Genomic DNA, 21,159 nt, shown 5'->3' with positions numbered 1-21,159 from the left:
TGCTGGGGCAGGGTAGGGGCAGGAGGTGGTCGGGGGTGGAGGTGCTTACTCGGGCAGAACAGCTCCCAAAGTGACTGGCACACACTCCCCTCCGGCAGTGGCTCCTAGGCAGTGGGATACGGGGGCGGGTCAGCTGTGGCGTTTGCACTCAGGGCTGCAGGGATATGCCGGCCACTTCCAGGAGCAATGTGGCAGGGAGGGAGGGGGCAGAGTGGGCAGGGAGCTGCCTTAGCGCTGCTGGCACATCTCCGTGTGTCACTTGGGGAGGCATCAGGTCCCTGTGGGCTGCCGGGGGCAGGGGCCGAGGGGGCTCGGGCCACCCCTTTGCCTCCTCTCTGCAGGCTCCCAGCCCATCTTGCCGGCCGACAGGGATTTTAGGGTGCAGCAGCACAGGGAGCAGGAAGGGCAAACCACAGCGGCTGCCTCCCCCCCCACATGCAGGAAAATGGCTTGACCTGCTGGCCCCACGGACTAAGGCACCAGGCCTCCAGCTTGCCCCATTCGACCCAATGGGTTGATCTTGTGGCCAGAATTATTTGCAGTCGGGATTTCCCCCAACAGTGCCCCACGGGGTCCAGGGTCAGCTCCAGCACAGGCCACGCAGGAAGGCTTAATGCTCGAGCTGCAGCACATGCTGGGCAGGCTTAAGGCCGGGCTCCCCATGGCAGGAGAGAAGAAGAAGACTGGGCCCCTGGAGGGGCAGGCTGGGGCTTCCTGGATCCCATTTGCTCACAGCCAGCGCCCTGCCCCCACTCCCATGTCATCAATGGCGCCCCCAGGTCAGCCAGAATGGAGCAGCGGTTTTCACTGCACCAAGTCCACCTATGGCTTACAGGCAACTCCCAACGCCCCACCACAGCCCACCATCTGGGCCACAAAGGAGCCCACTCAACCTCGCCATTGCTGCTTTTCCTTCCCCCCAGTACCCCGCTTCTCCTGGGCTGCAAGGAGCCATCCCTGGGAAGCCAACAGGCAGGCACAGGATTCTGCCTCCCAGCAGCCAACAGCACCTCCCCCGGCTTTGCAGAACGAATGGTGATGCTCTACTAACCCCATTTAGCCGCAATGATGTGCTTACTTTCTGCCCTGCCTTTCTCAGCTCGACTTTCCTCTTTTGCCCCATTCCTGCCTCACTTCCTCCTTTGGCAAGTCACGCAGAGGAGGCCAGCAGGAAGAGCCGGCCTCCACCGGCCAACCTCCAACAGCAGAGGAGGCCAAGCCACAAGCCTCCAAAAGGTGACACGCCGCACTCCTCTAGGTTCTCCAGACTGATGCCAAGGTGCTTTCTCCACTGCTGTCAGCACCCTCTGTCATGCGGGGGTTGGAGTTATCCCACGGACAGGCCACTAGGAGAAGGAGGAGGCCTTCCTGAACAGCAAGGGGATCTGGGAAAAGGAAGCCAGCATATTTCTGCCTGGTTTTGAACCAGGGACATTTTGCATGTTAGGCAAATGCAATAACCACTACACTACAGAAACACCATCTGCTTGGTTCTTGCTCATCCTGGCACAGACCGATGGACAAACCTGGAGAAAGTGGTGACAGCCCTTCAATAGGTCAGCTGGCAGAGCAGAGCACTGGAGCCGGCGCTCAGGAAGTCGTCCTTACGTCGCCCTTGTGACTCCAGCTTGAGGGAGAGCTTCTTTTTCTTCCCCTTGCTGACAAAGAGCAAGAGAAGAATGAAAGGTCAGGTGGGCCAACTCGGTGCAGAAGCCCATGCTGCCTTTTCCTGATGCATAGCCTGAAATGAGGGACTCGTGGCAGTTAAAGGAACTGCTGCACTTTCAGAAAACATCCCACCCGTGCACAAAGGGGGATAGACGAGCGTGTTAGTCTAGCATGCTCCCAACTGAGCTACTTCAGCAGCTGCTCAGTTTCTTTTTGGCTCCTGCTTTTCTGTCTGGGATGTTGTTGTCAGCTGTGGCACAGAAAAAGGACGTCATTGCGAGCGGCCCATGCAGACAAGATTCACTTTTGCCTTCCTTGCTCGGCTTTACTTGCTTCCTCGCCCTATTCCTGCCTTAGTTCCTGGGTTACCCGAAGGCAATGGGGAGCCAGCAATACCAGGAGGAAGTTGGGCAGCTAGACCCTGGTGGCAAAAGTCCTGCCGCCACTTGCCACCCCACTCTCTTCTCCCAGCGTCACACATTGGCCACCAGGGACTTGGGGCCCAGCAGCGCAACGGAAGGCAGTGCACAGAGCCACCCTCGTCTTGAAGCTCCGGCTCATTAAACCACATCTTCAGTCGCTGATGGCCAATGAGAGACCGACATGGCTTGCTATTTTAGCACTTGGAAATGCCATTGGTCAGTCATTGGATCTCTGTAATGCTGTTACAGAACAAAGGAAAATAGAATCTCAGTGTGACATTCTATACCTTGCGGGGAGCGGCTGTAACCCCCATAATCATCGTGATCTTACATATAGAGCATGACTTGTAAGGTATCAGGGAAAGGATATGATCGGCTGAAAGTCACTTCTCTACCCATAGATGTAGACCACTCATGCATATGAAGTCATGAGAATTGTGCAGTGTGGTTGTCACTGTGCTGCAAGGTGGGGGAGTCAGCCAAATATTAGCTCCCTAGTGGCAACAGCAAGGAAAATAACCAACACCCGGACAGGGTGTCAAACAACCCATCGACAGCCATTGTCCAGCAAGGAGCTACAATGCAATGACTCACCTGCATGAGGACACCCCAGGAAGTGCTCAGACTTGCTTGGAGAGACGCAGTGATGCTCACCTGACTCTGAAGGGGCGGGGGGCAAAGCCATGAGGGAAGAAAGGACATGATAAAAGGAGAGACATTTGCTAGGCTTTATCTCTCTCATGATTTGGATTCCTGGTTTTTCACCCAGGCGGCCTGGGTTCAATTCCCAGTGTGGGAACAATACAGAGCTTTTGCTCAGAGGGGAGGCAGGAAATGAAAGGAATGGGAAGGGATCCTGCCAGCAGGGGAATTGGACAGTGTTGGAAGGGGACCCCAGAAGTGGGGGTGGGGCAGTGGTCCTGGGGGGAGATGAGGGAAGGATCCCAGCTCTGTGGGAAGTTGACATTCTGGAGAGCACAGGCCTGGCATGGGGGTGGGAGGAGTGAGTGTGTCCTCTAAACTCACCACCAGCAGACTTGGAAGAATTACGTATTTGTTGGTAAATGTCAATTTCTGTGTAAAACACAACCCAATGGCAAAATCTTTCCATCGATAATCATCAAAACTAACAGATGGGCAAAGTAAGAAACATGTTGCTTGAGAACTTATCCTATTCTAATCCTCTAGGGTTCCCTTTTGCCTTAGGCACCACCACGTGGGCATTTCATATCCCTCCTCATTTTCACACAGACACACAATTTCCTTTGCACAGATCCATGAACAGCAAAACCTCCCAGTGTCTATTGTCTGAGCCAGGGCATCTGATTCCACTGAAACCTTCTCTCCTGCAATGGCAATGGTCAGACAGAGGAATGCGTCCACCTTCCCCCTGGCAGTGAGATATTCACTCTCCTCTTCATGCTACTGCTGTTATTCCATGAGTCATCAAGGATGGAATAAAAAGCTGAGTTTACTCCAGGGTGAGGAAAGAAAGGAGCCACCAATGCTTTCAAAAATCTCAATGCCCAGAGAAAACCTGCCTCTGTTATTGGACTCACAGAGGTGCTGGCAATACAACGGGAAAAGGGACTGTCTGAATTTCCAGGGCAGGGAATGAACAATCTACAGCAACATCATTAACCACAAACACACCCTCATCATGCTCCAGCCAGTAGGGAAATGGGCAGGAATTCTTGCTGTTCAGCCATGGCCACACGTACAGAGCTGCATAGCAGTGAGTGTGCTGGGGAAGCTGGTCTGAGCAAACAATTTGTAATGACCCTTCAGTGAGAAGAGAACCAGAGTGTAGAAAGGCCCCTGTGTTAAGTGGTTGTGGCTGAGCCTTAGGGAGCTGAACTAGAAAACCATGGGTGTCTTTCTGTAAAGGTTTGATCCTTGCCAGCTAGGCAAGGCTGGTGTGTGGTGTCTCCATGGCTGTACTTCCAGGGTCTGATCACCCACGGTGCCATAGGGAGCCAAGCCTAGACATATTCAGAGACTAAGGCCAGGTCAATATTTCAAACAGTGAGTCTATGCTGCTGCAGCTCAGTAATGGAGATGCTCTGTGCCAGGGTTTCTCAAACGTCCTTTCACTGCAACCTCCTTCTGCCAAAATAACTTAATACATAGCCCTGGAAAGAGAGACCAAGCCCCTCCACTCGGGGGGGCAGGGGGGGTGCCAAAGACTGAGCCCCAGTGGGGGGAGGGCAAAACCAAAGCCTGAGGGATTCAGCCCTGGGTTGGGGGGCTCAGACTTTTGGCTTCAGCCCCAGGACCCAACAAGTCTAATGCCAGCCCTGGTGACCCCATTAAAACAGGATCACAACCCACTTTGTGGTCCTGACCCACAGCTTGAGAACCACTGCTCCATGCTGAGGGGGGAGAGTTTTCCTGTTGGTGTAGTCAATCCACTTCCCCAGGAGGTGGCAGCTCTGTCATGGGGAGAAGCTATATCGGTGGGTGTGCAAGCTGTGGTGTTTACCACATTTAAGAAGTTTAATCAAACCCCATTTTTAAAACCACCTGTGGTCTGGGAATGGCAAAGGAGCTCGATGAAGCAGGATCTGTCCTTCAAAGTCCTGGAGATCACGATTCCATACTCCTGTTGTAATGGGGGTATAGCTCAGTGGTAGAGTGTTTGATTACAGATCAAGTGGTCCTTTGTTCAAACCCAGGTGCCCTCTTAAAGAAAAGAAAAACATTTCCATTCTCCATTATGTTCAGGAGCTCCACCATATGAGGATGCTTGAAATGAATGTGAACACTCAACGTTTTGCTGTCCAAATGCATAAAAACCTAGCAAAGCTGTCCATCTGCTGAAATCAGTTCCAATCCTCTAAGTGTTTAGTTTATGTTTTCATCAATTAAACAAAGGTATCATTCCCTGAAGCAGAGCACAAGTTTGAAATACAGGCAGCATAGAGCTAATATTCATAATGTCAACTACAAAAAAACGATACACATCTAGAGATAGCATCATTATAATCAGCCAATCAGAACCTCTCCATAGACCCCTTACACGACCACTTCTCTGTAATATTGGCTGCAAATATAGAACAGTGGTCGCAACGGTGAGCTATACAGTTACAGATTATGTCAATAACGTCACAGGAGGTGACACGGCATCAGTGAGACTGATACTGGAATACTGCCTCCAGTTTTGGTGTCCTCATTTGAAAAAGATGTTGTGAAATTGGAGCTGGGGCAGCAAAGAGCCACCTAATGTTCTGAGAACTGGAAAAAATACCTTCTAGGGAGCTATTGAAAGAGCTCAACCTGTTTAGATTATCAAAAGAAGATTGAAAGGTGACTTCACTGAAGTGTTGAAGTGCCTTAATGGAGAGATAAGATTGGGTATTAAAGGGCTCTTGAATCGAGCAGAGAAAGGCCTAACAAGAGCCAATGGCTGGAAGGTGAAAAGAGACAAATTCATATTACAACTAAGGCACAAAAATTCAACAGCGAGGATGATTCACCACAGGAACAAGCTACCAAGGAAAGTGGTGGATTCTCCATCTCCTGATGTCATTTCATGAAGACTAGATGCCTTTCTGGAATGTGTTTGCCTCAAAAGTAGCTCTTGTGTCCTACAGGAGGCCTGTGATATGCAGGGGGTCAGATTAGATGCTCTAATGGTCTCTTCTGGCCATAGAGTCGACTAATTTCTGAAAAACTGAGTGTAGCATTGGGAGCAGCGTCTGAAGTTTCCCTGTCTAGCCGGCTTGCTGCCTAGAACGAACGCTCCTTGAGTGGGGTGATCCCCAGGTAGCAGCTCAAACCTGCAAATTGCCTGGCCAGAGGCAGGACATTAGCCCAGCAAGGGAGGGGTGCGTCAGTGACATCACAAAGGCCTTTGGCAGGACCTCAGCCTATTGGTCCAAGGTGGTGGGGAGGTGGTGACCTCACAGAGAGATGCTGACATCAGCCAGGCAGGACAGGGGCGAGGGGCCAGGGAAACCTCAGAGACCCTGTGGCTTTGCAGCAAGTCTCCTTCTCCATGTCTCTCTTTGAGGACTGAGGGAGTATTCAGGTTCACGGACGTGAGCGCCAGGAGGAACCTCTTTCGAGTTTTCTCTTTCCCTTTCAGTGATTTTACTAGAAAACAGCTGTCCCTGTTTAGAAGGTAAGAGCCTCCTGGAGGTTTGAAACCTGTTCAGTCTGATCCATGTGGTGACAGTTGAATTCTAGGCATGGAAAACATGAGCTTAAGGAGGCAGAATTTTATTCTGCACCTGGGATTTTGTCCCTTAGAATTACTGGGGACATTGGGGTTTGTCCTTTTTGTTTCACCTTTTGTCCTTTCTCCTGTTCCCCTCTCAACACCAGGAGAGGGGTGTGTGTTGCGGGAGAGTGCTCAAAATGTGGGGCTGAAATAGTGCTCGGGCAGTGATCCCCACCAGTGACCTGGGCCATCCTTTGGGCTCTCTGGTGAGAACCCTCAGCCTCCCATCCTCAGTCTCTACCCTGATTGGCTGAGCAGGGGGTTATTGACAGGGAGGAGACTCAGGTCCTTGTTGTTCTCTTTTAAGACCAAGGAAATAAGTCAGAACCAGTTCTATGTTTGATGAATTTTGCTGCTTCTGGGCCAAAGCCGCCTACTCCTTGGGCACATTTGTTCCCCATTCACAGTGCCACCCCCCTCTCCATTCACAGCGAGGTGCAGCATGAGGTTTCGGCTACCATACTCCCTCCCCCTCCCTTTCCAGGTGATAGCAGCCAAGGGAATGCTGGGAAATTTGGTTCTTTCCCTGCTACAGGGCTGGCTCTATAGGCAGGGAGCTAACCAAGGAACTACAGCTCCCAGGGCTCCCTGTTGGTTCTCCGCTCCCAGGCTCGATCCCTGCCGGCTGCCGCCCCTGCAAATGGGCTGCTCCAGGCACCTGCTTGCTTTGCTGGTGCCTAGAGCCCTGACTCTGTGCCCCTGCCCGGAGCCTGCATCCAGCACCCAAACTCCATTCTAGAGCCTGCACCTGACTCCATCCCAGAGCGCAACCTCTCAACCATCCTACACTCCAATCCCCTGCCCCAATCCAGGGCCTGCACCCCAGACCTCCTCCCCCAACCCAAACTCCCTTACAGAGCCTTAGGCAAGTGTGGGGAAGAGTTCGGGGGGGGGCAGGCTCTGAGTGGTCTGGGCACCACCAAAACTTCTACAAACCTGCTGCCACTGATACTTGGGGCGGGGTGAGGAGGCGAGCGGCGAGTCGGTGGATGGAGGGGGGCGCCATTTTCAGTATTTTAATGTTTGGTACTGCAGTGATCGACTGCTGTGTGCAGTAATATAGTGACCCCTGGGGGGTCCATACTCGGGGGGGGGGTGAGGAGGTCAGCTGCGAGTCGGCGGATGGAGAGGGGCAAATCTCTCAGATTCAAAATCTGGGACAGTGTCTGTTGGTCCTTTTTGCTGCTTTTCTCTGGGCTGGGGGTTGTCCCAGTGCTGCACAGAGGGGCTTCCCACAGGAAGGTGCTTGCTCCTAACCCCCGAGGCCGTCAGTGTGTTGGCTCTTCTCTAGCCAGCCCACTTGCCAGATCTGATTGGCCTTGGTCGGGCTCCCAGCCCCTCTCCAAGGGGTGCAGCTGTCTGGAGGTGCTGCCTTCCTCAGTCCCACCTCATTCACTCCACGGGGCAACTGATTACAAAGTGGGGGGAAGATCTTATTCTACTTCTAGCAAAAAGACATTTTTCTATTACCTTAATTACACTACCTTAGGGGCCCCCTATAACATATTACCAAGGTTCAATACAAAGTCATAGGCAAGTTATACAAAAATGCATAATGCAGAGATTTATCTACAACTGCACTGAGTGACTGCTGGGTGCAGTAATATGGTGACCCCTGGGTCTTTGAATGAGGCTTTATACTGGGGGGCGGGCGAGTCGGAGGCGAGCGGGTTGGCAAGTGGCAGGTGGGCACAGAGGTGAGCAGTGAGCCAGCAGGGGCTCAAGGGGCAGGGATGGGGGTTTCTGGCCGGGGAGGGAGGAGGTGAACGGAGGCGAGTGGTGGGTGGGGACTGACTAGGAGGAACGCAGCAGGCCAGCGGGAGCTAGGGGTTGAAGAGGGGTGTGATGATGGGGACGAGCGGGAGGGGCAGGTCCTATTTTACTGCTGTGATCTGGTCACCCTATGGGGGCCATTTCTTCCCCCTCCCCCCAACCTTCCTTTTTGGCCCACACCTGTTTCAGTGGGGCAGCGCTGGGGAAGGAGGGTTTGTTTCTTTGGGGCAGGCGGTGCTGGGGACATTGTTTCCACAGGGCTGGGCAGCGCTGGGGAGGTGTTTCAAGGGGGCTGGGTGGCACAGTGGGGGGAGGCACTTTTATATTCTTGCTTTGAGTGCAAAAATAGCTAGTTACAGCTCTGGGATGCCATATTGCGCTAGGTGCTGTACAATCCCTGGCCAACACTGGGACACCCAGGGGGTTCCCCTCAATCTCCCTGAGCCTCTGCAGCCCAACTTCTTCTAACTCCATCTGGATCACACACACACACCCCGGCAAAAAAACAAACCAAACTGGGCGGGGCAGCTCCTGGGGGCGGGGCTTTGGCACAGATCGGGGCAGGGGCAGCTCCTGGGGCGGGGCTCTGGCACAGCCTGGGGCGGGCAGCTCCTGGGGGCGGGGCTCTGGCACAGAGCAGGGGCGGGGCACTAGCACAGAGCAGGGGCGGGGCAGCTCCTGGGGGCGGGGCTCTGGCACAGCCTAGAGGCAGGGCAGCTCCTGGGGGCGGGGCTTTGGCAGAGATGGGGCTAGTTCCCACCTCAGAAAGTCCTTGGCCTGGTGAGTGTGGCAGCTGCAGCCTGGGTTGGGCTTGAAGGAGCCAGGAAGGGGCTGGAGCAGTGGCCAGAGGCTGCAGGCACCAGGGGCCAGAGGGATCCCAGGGGCAGCCCTGGGTGGGCAGAAGAGAGACTCCACACACAGGTCCCAGAAGCTGAGGGTCTCACAGCCCCTGGGGATCTGCTCTTGGGTGGGGTCTGGACAGCGATGGAGCCCCTGCCTCATGCTGCCTCAGGTGTAGTGTGAGAAACTGCTGCGTGTAGGAATTTGCTACTTATGGTGCACTGAGCATGCTCCTTAAATCTGCTGAAGCCACTTCCCTTCACCCTGCCCTTTCTCAGAATCAGATTCTGCAGATTGCTATTTACAGGGTGTCATAAATGTATAGCTACGGGCAGTGATGAGCTGCCAAAATGCTAACAACTGGTTCCCTCCTCCTCACCCCATGAGGGTCATGCCCCCGGGACTCCTGCCCCATCCAACCCCCCCCCATGTTCCTTGACAGCCCCCACCCCAGGACCCATGCCCTATCCACCCCCTTCCCTGTCCTGACTGCCCCTTGCCACCCCATCCAACCCCTTCTCTGATTCGTGATGGCACCCTGGTACCCCTACCCCATCCAACCACCCCTTCTCTCTGTCCCCTGACTGTCCCTGGAATCCCTACCCCTAACGGCCCCAATCAACCCCGTCTCCTTTCTGACTGCCTCCCCGCTTGCCCGTTCAATCCCCTGTTCCCTGCCCTCTGACCGCTCTGACACTAATCCATTCCCCCACAACTCCCTGCCCTCTATCCAACACACCCTCCTGTTCCCTTACCGTCCTACCTGGACCCGGAGCCAGCCCGGGGCCGGGCAGGCAGGAGCTGCACCGCCCGGCTGGACCCGGACCCGGGGCCAGGCAGGCAGGAGCCGCCCCGCTGGACCCGGGCAGGCAGGAGCCGCCCCGCTGGACCCGGACCCGGGGCCGGGCAGGCAGGAGCCGCCCCCCGGCTGGACCCGGACCCGGGCAGGCAGGAGCCGCGCGCCCCCCCCCCCGGCTGGACCCGACCCGGGCAGGCAGGAGCCGCGCCCCGGCTGGACCTGACCTGGGCAGGCAGGAGCCGCCCCCCCACGGCTGGACCCGACCGGGGCAGGCAGGAGCCGCGCCCCAGCTGGACCTGACCCGGCAGGCAGGAGCCACGCGCCCCTGGCTGGACCGGGACCGGGCAGGCAGGAGCCCGCCCCACCCCCGCTGGACCCGACCCGGCAGGCAGGAGGCCCCACGGCTGGACCCGACCCCGGCAGGCAGGAGCCGCGCCACCCATCCCCAGGGTCCGGCCGCGACCTCACCGGGCGGCGCAGCGCCTGGAGCCCTCCCCTCCCGCTGGCATCCCCGCTCCCCGCCCCAGCTCAAGCTCACCTGCAGGAAGCCGCTGCTTTCTTCTCAGCCCTCCCAGGCTTCCCGCGCGAACAGCTGATTCGCGGGAAGCCTGGGAGGGAGGAGGAGAAGCCAGAAGCTTCTGAAGAGGAGGCGGAGTGAGGTGAGCTGGGGCTGGGGGAAGGGCAGGGAGCTGCTACAGCTTTTCTTAAATTTAAAAGCCCTTTTGGAACTAGTTGTCCCTCCGGGAACAACCGGTTCTAAAGGGGGCTTCTGAATTTAACAACCGGTTCGCGCGATCCGGTGCGAACCGGCTGCAGCTCACCACTGGCTACGGGTAGCATAAAATACCCTGTAAAGGGTTAAAAAGCTCAGATAACCTGGTTGGCACATGACCCAAAGGACCAATAAGGGAAGAAAATACTTTCAAATCTGTGGGGGAAGGTTTTTGTTTTCGTGTTCCTTTGTTCTCTCTGGGTCAGCGAGGAACCAGGGCATGGAAAATACATCTCCCTAAGCACATGGCATAGAAAAACCTTAGAGTTCTGTCCATAGACAGGTCCTTGCATAGCTTGCTGAGTCACAAGGCATATCTGCCTTTTTTCAGTGGGTCTATTGTAGAGCTGATGGTCTGTAATGGGCCATCAAGCAGGCTAGGCAGAACTGACACCAACTTGTCTGGCTGGGGTGTTCCCTGGAAGCAGAGCACAAGTTTGAAATACGGGCAGCATAGAGCCAATATTCATAACATCAACTACAAAAATGATACACAGTTAGAGATAGCATAATTATAATCAGTCAGTCAGAACCGCTCCATAGACCCCTTACACAACAGCCTTTCTACAATATTGGCTGCGAATATAGAACAGTGGTCGCAACGGTGATCTATACAGTTACAGATTATGTCAATAATGTCATAGGAGGTGACACGGCATCAATGAAATTGGAGCTGGGGCAGCAAAGAGCCACCAGATGTTCTGAGGGCTGGAGAAAAATGCCTTCTAGTGAGCTATTGAAAGAGCTCAACCTATTTAGCTTATCAAAAGAAGACTGAAAGGTGACTTCATTGAAGTGCTGAAGTGCCTTAATGGAGAGAAAGGATTGGGTATTAAAGGGCTCTTTAATCGAGCAGAGAAAGGCACAACAAGACCCAATGGCTGGAAGGTGAAAAGAGACAAATTCATATTACAACAAAGGCACAAATATTCAACAGTGAGGATGATTCACCACAGCAACAAGTTACCAAGGAAAGTGATGGATTCTCCATCTCTTGATGTCATTTCATGAAGACTAGATGCCTTTCTGGAATGCGTTTGCCCCAAAAGTAGCTATGGTGTCCTACAGGAGGCCTGTGATACGCAGGGGGTCAGATTAGATGCTCTAATGGTCTCTTCTGGCCATGAAGTCGACTAATTTCTGAAAAACTGAGTGTAGCATTGGGAGCAGCGTCTGATGTTTCCCTGTCTAGCCGGCTTGCTGCCTAGCACGAACGCTCCTTGAGTGGGGTGATCCACAGGGAGTAGCTCAAACCTCCAAAGTGCCTGGCCAGGGCAGGACATTAGCACAGCAAGGGAGGGGTGTGGCAGTGACATCACAAAGGCCTTTGGCAGGACCTCAGCCTATTGGTCGAAGGTGGTGGGGAGGTGGTGACCTCACAGAGAGATGCTGACATCAGCCAGGCAGGACAGGGGCGAGGGACCAGGGAAACCTCAGAGACCCCTGCGGCTTTGCTCCAGCAAGTCTCCTTCTCCAGGTCTCTCTTTGAGGACTGAGAGAGTATTCGGGTTCACGGACGTGAGCGCCAGGAGGAACCTCTTTCGAGTTTTCTCCTTCCCTTTTAGTGATTTTACTAGAAAACAGCCGTCCCTGTTTAGAAGGTAAGAGCCTCCTGGAGGTTTGAAACCTGTTCAGTCTGATCCATCTGGTGGGAGTTGAATTCTAGGCATGGAAAACACGAGCTTAAGGAGGCAGAATTTTATTGCACATCTGGGATTTTGTCCCTTAGAATCAATGGGGTCATTGGGGTTTGTCCTTTTTGTTTCCTCCATCCCTCCCTCCCTCCTTTCTCTTCGTCTCTTGCTTGTTTTGTCCTTTCTCCTGTTCACCTCCCAACACCAGGAGGAGTGTGTGTGTGTGTGTGGGTGGGTGGGTGTGTGTTGCAGGGGAGTGCTCTGCAGCTCCCACTGTGGGAGGTCCACCCAAAAATGTGGGGCTGAACTAGTGCTCGGGCAGTGATCCCCACCAGTGACCTGGGCCATCCTTTGGGCTCTCTGGTGAGAACCCTCAGCCTCCCGTCCTCAGTCTCTACCCTGATTGGCTGAGCAGGGGGTTATTGACAGGGAGGAGACTCAGGTCCTTGTTCTCTTTTTAAGAACAAGGAAATAAGTCAGAACCAGTTCTATGTTTGATGAATTTTGCTGCTTCTCTGCATTAATGGTCTCTGAGCAGTTCACGATTCTCTCTAACATTGCAGTTCTCCTCAAATACTTGCTGAATAATTACTGTCACTGTTGTTGGTCTGGAGCTCATCAGAGCACTTTATTCAGGTCATTCAATGTCTGACATTCAAGATCCGATGGTTAGTTTGAAAATCAGGGCTCTTGGGTCCTATTCCCAACTCAGCCACTGACTGGCTGTGTGACCTCAGACAAGTCAATTCTCCTTTCTCAGCCTTAGCTTCTCCCTCTTTCGAGTAGGGATAATAATGATCCGCTCCTACCTACCTCACAGTGGGTGGAGGCAGGGCTGGCTATAGATTTTTTTGCCATCCAAAGGAAAAAAAAATTTAGCTGCTCCCACCCACACACCCTCTGCTGCCCCAGCCCTGGGCTCCCCCCCACCACCTGTACCCTATGGGGGGCGCAATTTTATATTTTTGCGTTGGGTGCAAAAACAGCTAGTTACGGCTCTGGGACCCCATATTGCGCTAGGTGCTGTACAATCCCTGGCCAACACTGGGACACCCAGGGGGTTCCCCTCAATTTTCCTGAGCCTCTGCTGCCCAACTTCTTCTGAGTCCATCTGGATCACACACACCCCCCCCCCGCCGCCGCAAAAACCCACCTTTCCAAACAGTCCTTCTTTCCCTGCCCCCTAATTCCGCTTTCACACCCTGGGCCCATCTCCTCTGTTTGTTCTCCCTGGGTGATCAGAGATGGAGGCAACTTCAGCCACTGGAGCCAGCCCCAGCGAGCGCTGCAGCCCGCCCGGGGGATGTTTGCAGACACAGGAAGGGAGCAGCTGGGAGCAGGGGGTTCTGGGAAGGAGACAGGAGAACAAATCACAGAGACCTAACGTGGGGCAGCTCCAGGGGGTGGGGCTTTAGCACAGGCCGGGGGTGGGACAGCTCCTGGGGGCGGGGCTCTGGCACAGCCCAGGGGTGGGGCAGCTCTTGGGGGCGGGGCTCTGGCACAGGCCGGGGCGGGGCAGCTCCAGAGGGTGGGGCTCTGGCACAGCCCGGGGTGGGGAGCTCCTGGGGCGGGGCTCTGGCACAGCCCGGGGCGGGGCAGCTCAGGGGCGGGGCTCTGGCACAGCCTGGGGGCGGGGCGGCGCCGGGGGGGGGGGCTCTGGCACAGCCCGGGGGCGGGGCAGCTCCTGGGGGCGGGGCTCTGGCACATTGTGACGCAGGAGCCCGGGCCCAGCAGCTGCTCCCTGGTGGCCACGTGCTGCCGGCAGCGCTGGAGCCGCCCGGGCCGGAGCGGAGCCGCTGTTCTCAGCTGCAGCAGGAGCTGCCCCCGGCCCCGCTGGGCTCCAGGTGGGGACAGAGCCTGGGGCCCGGGGCTCCCCTGGGTGCGGCTGGCGGGGCGGGAGGGGAGAGGCTGGAGCTGCGGGCGGGGGGGCAGGCGGGGGGTTGATCGGTCTCTGGGCACCAGGGAGCCCCGGGGCAGAGTGTGTGTGAGTGTCCCGGGCCCAGGCGTGCGCATGGGGAGCCCGGCACCCCAGTGCCCTGAGCCCCGGCTGGGCTGCTCCCCCTCCGTGGGGGCTCGGGGAGGCTGCGGCGGCTGCAGGCGGGTGCTCGGCCCCCCCGGGAATGACCCGCTGCCGGCAGCTTGTGGCGCCTCCTCCGCGGAGCTTTTCCCCGGGGGCGGCCTGGGCGCAGCTGCGATCAGCTGTTTGCTGGGCAGGCTCCGCTCCGCTGCTCCCCCCCGCTCCTGGGGGGCTGAGTGAGCCCCCCCCAAACAGCCCCAGGGGTCGGTGTGGGGCGGGGCCAGCAGCAGCAGAGCCCCCGCTCCCCTGGGGCTGCCCCGCTCGGGCTGGGGGCTCTGCCAGGGCCCCCGCGTGCATCGCTGCTCCCTGCCCGCCAGGCTCGGCTCCGGCCACAGCAGCGGCGGGTGCCCCGGTGAGCCCAGCTGGGCTGGGGCTGGGGCAGGTTGGGGGGCGGAGAAGCTCCAGATACCGGCAGGGGGTGGGGGAGAGGAGCCGAGCTGGGGGGCGGGAGGAGAAGCCCCGGCCCCAGCAGGAGCTGCACTGCGGGAGGGGGAGAGGAGCCCCCCTGGGGCAGGGAGGAGAACCCCGGACCCTGGCAGAAGATGTGGGGCTGAAGTCCCCGGCTCGGGAGCCCCAGCCACCTTAGTGGCAAAAGTTGCAGGGCCGAAGCCCTGACCCCCCCTCTGTGTGGAGCTGGCCTGAGCCCCTCTCGCTCCCATCCCCCCTGTGGAGCTGGCTCCCACTCTCCGGCTGTGGAGAAATTCAGCCCAAATCTCCCCATGTTGGTATCTCCATTTCCTGCCCCCCCCATCACCCAGCCATGGATGGATTTAGCCCAGGAGGCAGGGTCAGTGTTGGCCCCATTGTGCAGGTGGGATCTAGGGCTCAAAGAGGAGAAGTGACTTTCCCAAGGCTAAGCAGGGAGTCTGTGGCAGAGCAGAGCCTCAAACCCAGAACACATGAGCCTGAGTCTTGTGCCTTAACCACTAGGCAACCTTCCCCCCGAAGGAGAGGGAACCTCCTCCGCCACTTTGAGTGGGTGGGAGCAGCCACTAGACAGAGCTGCCAGGAGGTGGGGAGGGGGGTTGGATAGTTGGGGGGGTGATTAGTGGGTGGGGGTCTCTGGAGGGTGCGGTCAGGGACAAGGAGCAGGAGGGTTGGGTGGGTTGAGGGTTCGGGGGTGCCTGTCAGGCAGTGGAGCGGGATTGGAGCAGGCAGGGAGCAGAGGGGTTGGATGGGTCAGGATTTCTGGGGGCTGTCGGGCGGGGAGTGGTTGGATGGGGTGTGGGAGTCCCCGGGGTCTGTCTGGGGGCAGGGGTGTGGATAAGGGTCAGGGGGACAGGTAGGGGGTAGGGTCTTAGGGAGTCAGTTACAGTGGGGGGGAGTCCCAGGAGGGGGCAGTCAGGGGACAAGGAGCAGGGGGGGGTTGGGGGTTCTGAGGGGGGCAGCCAGGGGGCAGGAAGTGGGAGGCAGTGGATGGGATGGGGCTAGGGTGGGGCTCCTGGGTGCACACCTAATGAAAATGTGCTGCGCACGCCTATGGTCACGGGGGTGAGCCACTCGCATCCTTTTCCTGTTTGTGCCATTTCTTTCCGTCTCAAAACCTGAGAACAATTCTCTCTAGTTCTTCCCCTTCTCTCTCCCCTCCCCACACGTGGCTAGAAAATCCAAGGAGTTTCCCTCGTTTTCCCTAAAATTACTGACTCTCTAGTCTCTTATTTTCCCTATTTTCTCTGTAATTCTTAAATGCTCCTCAGCTTTGGGATGTGAACCCAGCCCGTTTATCTGCAGCAATTTGTCCTTGGGTAGGTGGAATTTGCTGTCCTGTGTCACTCCCCCAGCGTGGGTGGTGGTTAGTAGGTGCTGGCTGGGGGAACCTGCAGACACGGCTGCCTCTGGGGGGGGAGATGGGGGGGGGGCGATCTCTGCCAGCGACAGGACATGGCTGCACAGGAGGGGAAGGGAGGAGCCAGTGTCCCTATGGAGCCTGCCCAGCCCCTTTGGTTCTGCTCCTTTCCAGCATTTTGTTCAGAGACTTTATTACTGGGAAGGCTGAAAAATCTCCCTGTGGGCTTAGCCTGGCAGGAGGGACCAGGTCTCCCCTGCAATAAAGAGCTGGAGCATGTTCCCAGCATGGCAGAGCCTAGGCTGTGTCTCTGCAGGGAAAGATCCTGGGGGAATCGTGATGTGACGTGAACTAAAGCCTGTTCTGAAACCTCCAGAACTGCCCTTCTCGCCCTGCCAGGCTGCAGGATGTCGTCCAGGTTTCGCTCCAGCTCATCCCATCCTCCCATGGGACAGGGAAGGGAAATGGCTGCAGAGGATCCCGTCCAGGTAGGGGTTATTGGGGAGTTGCTGGTGGGTTCCTGCTGGAGGGAGAGGGACAGCAAATGCACCGGAGGAGGGAGGCTTGGGCAGTCTGGCTTGGGGGTTGGAGTTTGCCAAAAAATTCCCAGGAGGGAGAATGGGAGGAGGCCAGGGTGTAGCAAACCTGTTGGGACTTGTTCAATATGCGGCTTCCATTCTAGGAACAGACCCACGAAGTAAGAGGGTGGAAATGCTCTAATTTGTGGGACAGGAAACAACCCCCCCTAGGTGGGGCTAGGAAAATGGGCCAGACTCCCAGGGCTGGAGCCCGACCTGATTAACCAGCGGCTGCTGTGAGATGTGAGGGGCACCCACCAGGGAGGCTGGGGGGGGGGGAGGTTCTTAACCTTTTTCTTTCTAAGGCCCCCCAACGTGCTATAAAAACTCCACGGCCCTGCATGTGCCTGGTTCTCTGCATATCACTATCATGTATGTGACTCAGTAAGATTTGACTCCATCATTGCTATTAGTATCATATTTGGAGCTGCGTTTATTTTCATAGAAATTTTAAGCTACTTTACAGACAGATTTAAAAATACAGTTTGAAGATAAATGATCTTCATCTGCACAGTGTCTAAAGTTTTGAGTTTAGCTATTTTTTTTTTTTCAAACGAGCCCTGCTAAGGTAAGTACAAGCAAAATGTACCGTCTGTTATTTGATTGTACCATTGTAAATAACGAATGACAAAGCACAATGCGGCAATAACAGTAATAATGATAATTACTCCAGCCAGGCCAGGTGAGGCATTTTAGAACTCGTTACTCAGAGAACTGACTTTAAGCATAAGACAGAAATAAAATGATGAAATGCACAGACCCATTAAAAAGCTAAACTACCAGCACTGTCATCCTGACCGAATGTGAAAGAATAAAATTATGGAGACTATATGTACTTTGCACATTTTGACAGGAAGTAACAACAGTAACTGAAGTGTGTGTGGTGGGGTGTGTGTGTGTGTGGGGGGAGTGTGAGACACACCCGCTGTCACTTCCAGCCCAGCGGCACTCACTAGTCCGAAGGCTCGTTCACACGGCAGCAGGGGCCAGCAGCTCCCACTCCTGACCCAGAGGCAGCAGCACAGAATCTTGTCCCCCCACCTCAGCTCAGCAGAGACTGGGCACAGAGGCAGGAGGGTGGGGCCACCCCTCCTCCCCCGCACAGCACAGGAGGCTCCTGGGAGCAGCTTGTCCAGGGCAGCTCCAAGTGGGGGGGGGGGGGCAGGGCTGCAGGAACAGTTGCAGGGGAGGCAGCTGAAGAGAAGTGGGGGGAGGAGAGACAGGACACCCCTGCTGGAGGAACCCCCTCAGCACGGCCCCCCTGAACCATCTTGTCGTCTGCCCCCCACTAAGTCTGGCCCCGTCCAGCTCTTCACAATGAGAACAGCGCTGGGCTCCCTGCCAGCGAGCTCTCCCTGCACCTGCCAGGGCCTCCATCTCCTGTGTCCGTCTGTGGCTAGTGGGGGGGGATGGATCTGCTGGGAGAGACAAGGGGCTCTCGCTTCGTCCCTCCCCCTGGCGTTTCCTGGCTGCTCTGAGTGGGGTGGGGGTGGGACTCTGTTGAGTATCATCCACCAGAGCTTCCATTTGATTGAAAGTGTGAGTGATGCGGTAGGTACTGAGTGTTGGACTCTTGCTCTTTCAGGGGCCGGTGACCTTCGAGGAGGTGGCTGTGTATTTCACCAGGGAGAGGGGCTCTTCTGGACCCCACTCAGAGAGCCCTCTACTGGGATGTCATGCAGCAGAACTATGAGACGGTGACCTCGCTGGGTAAGGAGTCCTGTCCCCTGGGTTATTAGAAGCTGTGGGGTCTCTAAAGAACCTGAGTAGTAATAACTTTATACCTTCATTTGTCATACAAGTTTTGACAAGTTTCCTTGCCCCCTTTTTGCCTCATCTCCCACCCACTAGAATAATTTTTAGACATTTGTCATCAGTCACTTTGAAATTGCATTTGATGTATCCTTATTGGCTATATTAGTAACTACATTAATAAATGTTTTTTTAAATTAATTAATAAAATTATAAATACATAAACCAATAAAAATATTTTTAAAATTATTAAAAAATAATTTAATTAATAAAAATAGGTGTGTGACTGATGCATGGCTTGTGTGACAGTCAGATGAGCTGATCTTTTGATAGAAGAGAGTATAACATTGACATTCAGGACCCCACGGGTGAAGGGAGAACAGAGCTGTGGGAGGGGCAGAGAAGGGGGGGTAGATAATCCTGGGGTGCCAGGACATGGGGCGGGTGTGCAGGGAAGCAGCAGGGAGGGAGGAGGTTGTGAGAGATGAGGAGGGAACACAAGAAGCTCCCAAGGTGCCGGGAGGTGGTGCTGGCTGAGAGTAATGGGAAGAAGGGGAGGGGAGTGTGGGGGAAGGGCACCCAGGAAGTGGGCTGGGTGGGTCAGTGGGAGGGAGGAGAGGTTTGGGGATCCAGAGCTGTGGGGGTGTTGCGTCGCATGGCGGACGTGGACAAAGCTCAGCAGTCAATGTGATTGGAAGCAGAGTCATTTTATTTCTCTCCAGCATACATCTTTATACTCTTGAAGCAGGCAAGCAAGCAGTTGCTAATTGGTTAACAAAATACACACAAGCACTGCTATAACTTCATAGGGTAACATCATCCTAGACAACTTCTAATTTATTATCCTATTATGCCTGCTAGAGAGAAGTTAGCCAAGGCCAACTTCTCATAACAAAACTCACAACTTAATTAACTCAACCTAAAAACCTAAACATCTTAGGCTTCCCACACTACCTCCTAAAAACCTAAACATCTTAGCTTCCCACACTACCAGCTGCCAAGCTAGCAAAATATTCCAACACCTCCCCCCTTCACTCAAAATCAAAACCAAAAAAAAGCAAAACAAATCCAGCTCATAATATCAAAACTACAATCATACAAGCCAAAGCAAAAGGCAAATTAAAAACACCAGCTGTCTAACTAAACCGTAACAACATCTTCCGCAGTGCCCTGCTCTTACCTATCACATTCTCCCTCCAGGTAATGCAAGTGGCCCAAGGGGCCAGGAGGGGCCTGCCAAGGTGCGTGCCACACAACAACAGCGGCGGGCACACCCATAGCAAAAATATAAAAGGCAGGCAGCAAAAATACACAGCATTCCTAACATTAACCCCTGTAATAAATGTGCAGCCCAGCCACGTAGCGACGACAGCCATGACCACAACCAGAAATCACCCTGGTGCTGGCGAATGCCCTCCGCTAGATGGCGCAAACGATCCAAATCAGCTTCGATAGCCGCACTCGCATCTGTAATATTGAAGCAGCACATACCCACAAAATCAGAACAGGGATGACCATGTCGCAGCAACAAATAATCAATGGCTAAGCGATTTTGCAAAACTCCTTGGCGAACTTCTCCCATCTCTTGAGTTAACAAGGCAAGAACAGTGGAAGTCAAATTCAAGGCCTTTGCCACAGTACAGGCAAGGTGTGCGACGGCATGGTAATTATGCACTACCAAACCAGGGAGGCCCACCAGGGTAAAGGCAAGGGCTGCTGCCTCTCGTTCTGAAAACAATGTAACATCTGCCTTACAGGTAGGGCTCAAGGGAATACTCTCCCGCCGTTGGCGAGGCCCTCTCACAATGGGATGGGGAAACAACAAAGGGGCCACATGGCCAATAGCACAGGGGCCACCTGAACTATTAGCTGGAACATAAGTAAAGGCTGTGCGGCCGCATAGCAAAAACCACCCCAGGGGTAACTTCATGTGTCCGTAGGCAAAGGATACATCCCTCTTATGGCGACAAACAAGCTCCACATTATCAAAATTAACAGCTACATGCTTAGCATTAACAAAATTCATACACGTAATAGCAGCTGTCACATTAGCCAAACGAAACGAATACATACTGGCATCTAACTTATCAAAAGTAGCTCCAGGGCCAAGGCATACAACTCTGCATAAGGTATATCCCTGGGGATACGAAACAACCAAGTATGCTGCTGCAGCACCTCCAATTCAGTACACACACCCACAAAGCAGGTTTCCATCAGGGCCCCCACTGCAGGAACATGGGGCAGGCAGAAGGCCGTTGTATTTATGGCACTCTGCGCCAAAGTCAGCCAGGCATTCACTGGGGGTATAAGATCATACGTGGCGCCTCCCCTCACAAGGAGCGCCAAAACAAGCAACAGAGCAAAACCAGGCGAGGCTGACTCTCCGCATCCAGCAGAATAGGAGCCCAGGCCAGGATCACGAAGGCTTGTGGGACGCATTGACAGACGGGCCATGCTGCACTGCCCGGAGCGCACATCTCCAAACCTATGGGCAACAAAAGGGTACACAACAATTAATATGCAATCACACAGAATCAAAAAGGGCGGGCAAAAGTCCTGGCATGGCCTGCGAGCAATTATTCTCCAGGGGCTCTGGCTCCTCAGCGCCTGGGCGCGTCGTGTGGCTCTTCCGAATCTGTCTGTTGTTGCGCCCGAGGATGCAGCCAAGGTCGGACCCATTTCGCCGGTATCCACCTAGGACCTGCGTCAGTGGCAACACAAGCATAACCCCTCCCCCACGTTAGCAAGTCAACTGGTCCTTTCCAAACTTGCTGCTGATAATCGAACCATTTGACCGAGGGTCGTGGGCTTGTACCCTGCTCGTCCCCGGTTATCC

The 21,159-nt window shown here is 55.0% G+C and overlaps 1 non-coding gene and 1 pseudogene across 1 annotated transcript; one reads left to right on the top strand and one right to left on the bottom strand.

Annotated features, from left to right (window-relative positions):
- The window catches only part of LOC120381497, a 265,866-nt pseudogene that overhangs the window by 106,383 nt on the left and 138,324 nt on the right, over positions 1-21,159 (bottom strand).
- On the top strand, positions 4,703-4,774 carry TRNAC-ACA. Its single transcript has one exon. It is a non-coding gene; the product is annotated as a tRNA-Cys (tRNA).

Source organism: Mauremys reevesii, linkage group 14, assembly GCF_016161935.1.
Source record: "Mauremys reevesii isolate NIE-2019 linkage group 14, ASM1616193v1, whole genome shotgun sequence".
NCBI classification, from domain to species: domain Eukaryota; kingdom Metazoa; phylum Chordata; order Testudines; family Geoemydidae; genus Mauremys; species Mauremys reevesii.
Note: the sequence above shows the minus strand (reverse complement) of the source record. Positions and strands in the feature narration are given on the sequence as shown.